This window comes from Schistocerca americana, chromosome 5, assembly GCF_021461395.2.
Source record: "Schistocerca americana isolate TAMUIC-IGC-003095 chromosome 5, iqSchAmer2.1, whole genome shotgun sequence".
Lineage (NCBI taxonomy): Eukaryota > Metazoa > Arthropoda > Insecta > Orthoptera > Acrididae > Schistocerca > Schistocerca americana.
Window position 1 is genome coordinate 94376316 of NC_060123.1, and position 4065 is coordinate 94380380.

The window sequence follows — 4065 nt, forward strand, 5'->3', positions numbered from 1 at the left end:
CGAAAGTGATTCGAGCTTCGAACTTATTTTGTATGCAAACGGTACATTTCTGGACATTTGTTCCTTATCAAAACTTTATCTACTACGTCCGCTGCCGGCCACTGTGGCGGGGCGATTCCAGGCGCTTCAGTCCTGAACCGGGCTGCTACTACGGTCGCAGGTTCGAATCCTGCCTCGGGCATGGATGTGTGTGATGACCTTAGGTTAGTTACGTTTAAGTAGTTCTAAGTCTTAGGGGTCTGATGACCTCAGATGTTAAGTCGCATAGTGCTCAGAGCCATTTGAACTACGTCCGCTCTACAAACCCTAGAATCGTGTGGTAGGAACAGTGAAGGACCTTGTACATAAAGTGAACCTTCAGAATCTATGACACTTGCATAGAGCGACACTTGTACAGAGAGGGAATCTGTTATCATTTACATCGAGCCGAGGACACTGTACGTAGGGGACAGGGTGTTACAGAAGTAGGATTCAATGGTCTCTCCGCCGCTACCTCCGACGTATTCTGGGGAAGGTCAAAGCCCATTTCCTGCACAAATTTCCCTGGCCCTGTACCAGCTCGTAGTGTGCGTGGTTTTATACCAGAGGTCAGTTCTGCAGCTGATCCTTGACTGGAAAGTAGCGTTCTGTGTTTTAGTGCTGTTATACTGGAGTTCATTGAGACCACCCAATGGAAGCCTTTCCTGATATACAACGGTCACTGATATGTAGTGGGCTGTACAGACAAACAAGAAGTGGCCTGCCGGCCGCTGTGGTCGAGAGGTTGTAGGCGCTTCAGTCTGGAACCGCGCGACCGCTACGGTCGCAGGTTCGAATCCTGCCTCGGGCATGGGTGTGTGTGATATCCTTAGGTTAGTTAGGTTTAAGTAGTTCTAAGTTCTAGGGGACTGATGACCTCAGAAATTAAGTCCCATAGTGCTCAGAGCCATTTGAACCATTTTTGAAGAAGTGGCTTACTGACGTTATGTAAACTTTAAGAACAATAATTGTAAAGAAAGATTATCTACAAAGAATAACACAGATTTAGGGGAAATTATCCATGTTTGTAATCCAGATGAAGCAGCGATTGAAGTGAAAAACCATTTTGTCAAAGAAAAGAAGCAGGCAAAAGAAATGGATGCTACAGTTTCATCAGTTTACGTTGAAGAAATAGGGCAGCTCCTCAATCAGGGCAACGACGTAGTAAAATTATTACCATCATACAGAAGTGCGAAACATTTGTTACATCTCATTAGGCTAAAATATATGGGAACAGCTTCAGATCCCACCCATTCTGGCGGACAGTTCTTCTAAGAAAATAATGTACTGGTGAATGATGGTAGTAGTTTTTTCCTCTCATATAATAACAGGGGACCGAATGACAAAATACTGGTGCTTGCCATCGCAAAAGTAAAAGCATTTCTAGCTAACGGCGAATCATTCTTTGTGGATGGGACCTTCGAGTGTGTGAGCAAGTAGTTTAGACTGTTATTTATACTCCACGCCGACTGTAATAGTTCTTGGGAATAAGAAACCACTTCCTCTGTTGAAACTTTGCAGCCAAATAAAAAGTGAGAAACACATGAACGTATTTTTACAGCTATTAAAGCTAACGTGCCTGGATGGAACCCTGCATCTCCGATGATGGACTTCGAAATTGCCATCCTCCGAGCAGGTAACAGTTTGTTTCCTGGAACAGAGATTATTGGTTGCAATTGTCGTTTTAATCAATATTTGTGAAAAGAAGTTTAGGGCTGCAGTCTCTTTGTGTTCTGCTCTAGAACATCTTTCCCACAAAATTTTTAGGATGGTTGGCTGTGTATTCAGGGGAGCACGCCTGAAAACCAGGACTTCTATGATTATTTAGTGAACCAGTGGCTCTATAACGAACACATGCGAAAAGAGATGTGTGCAAATGCAGTGGAAGGCGCCAACGCACTAATAACGTGTCTGAAGGATGGAACCGAAGAATAAATACGTTAATAACGAAAGTTCAAAAATGATTCAAATGGCTCTGAGCACTATGGGACTCAACTGCTGAGATCATTAGTCCCCTAGAACTTAGAACTAGTTAAACCTAACTAATCTAAGGACATCACAAACATCCATGCCCGAGGCATGATTCGAACCTGCGACCGTAGCGGTCTTGTGGTTCCAGACTGCAGCGCCTTTAACCGCACGGCCACTTCGGCCGGCAACGAAAGTTCATCCGAATGTTTACTCACTAGTGAAAAGTCTTCGAGAACATACAGAGTACCACGGACACCAATGTGACCAACTAATTTTGAACTTTGATGGGAAAGAAGGAAAAAGTCTGCAATGAAGACTGACGAAACGGCTGAATAGGCTTTAAAGAAACTTCAAACACATGGAACCTTAAAATCGTGTCTGACTAGTGTGGCCTATGTATTGAAAAATAGTTTAATGTAATCAGTGACAATCTTGTAAATGTCGTAAATAAATTTAATTGGGGATGAAATTAGACTACCTTCTCGTGGTGTGCCCTGGAAAGGACACAAAGTGACTAAGTGTCTTTTGAAATTTGCAAAATATTCTCTAATGAAGACTAACAAGACTATCTCAAAGGCCAAGACTTTTCCAGGGAATGATCACAGCGTTCGCCTTGAGAGATTCTTATAATCGGAAAATATATAGACGGACACCGAATACAAAATCTTTGCAGCAGAAATCCAGGTAAACGACAAGCAGTTAAATCCACGCGTTCTCCCTCCTTTAGAATATGAGCAAACCAGCATGAAACTGATATGAAGACAAAATAAATTGTCGCAAAAAGTAACTAGTCGTAGTTTTGCAGTCTTTCAGCATTTGTTAAAACTAATTTCTAGTAACACATAACTACAGTAGGCCTATTGACGATGCGGCTAGGCGAGCAAAGGCGTTCACACACGTTCGCTGCCTGCTTTGTGAGCGCTCACGGTAAAACGTGACGTTCAGACGCTGTTACGCAGCGCATTACGGTCGTCTGGTAGCGCAGAATCAGTGCCAACTATATGCTGCCTCCAGAGGAATGACAATGATTGGGTTCGGCGTAACCTTAGATACCTACATACAGTTTATAGGGCGCGCTGCTTAAGGGGAGAATCCACCTAAGAATTTAAATTTTCTCCTACTTTGCCAATTGCAAACAAATTTTAAAATCGTCTCTATTATATGAAGGTGTAGCAGTTCTCAAGTTTTGAAGTCCATGGCTTCACTGGTTTTCGAGTTTTGAGTTTTTAATATGATTTTAATGGTATTCTTGAAAACAAATTTTCGGTACTCAGACCTCAATTTTCACATGCAGCATTTTGTAGGTATGTTCACGAGACATAGTTCGACAGTTCTGTGCATTCAGTTTATGGGAAACATTAATTTCTTCTCGGTGTTTTTTTTTTTTTTTCAAATTACAGCCTTAAATTTTCTTTAATTATCGATACATAAATGTGATGATAGAATATACAATTTACAATTTCGATAATAATATTGCATAGAAGTATGTAAACACGACAAGAATATTTCCTTCAAAAATTTCATTCAGGTTGGTTAATATTTCTGATAAAAATTTTGGAACTTATAATCTGATTTGATCCATTATAAATGGTTCTGAAAGCCTGCGACTGTGAAAACAATAGGTTTGTTTATAAATAACTCATCTGATACCAGTCACGATTTTCTTTATTTTATTTTCCGCACGACGTGTTTCGGGAAATGATTCCAATTTTCAAGTGCGTTTTTTGCGCTTGTTATGTCATTCCTATGTGATGATGTCAATGTATGAGATTCTGCTTCGTTTTGTTGACTTTACTGCAATATATAAGAAATAACGCGATTTTTAGTTGGTTGTCGACCTTTTTGTGAAGTTAGTGGTGAAATTTAGAAGAATTTGTACTTACAGTCTCTTATGGTACATTTGTGCAGAGTCTGACACACGCACTAAACATCACACACAACTTGTTGTACACTTTTAACATAGAAAACATGTTACATAAATAAAACAGTGACACAGATGTTCTTACAAGTAGTCAACAGAGATGACATTGTAGGTCTTCCACAGAGTATGATATGCTTTTGTACAGAAATTACTTA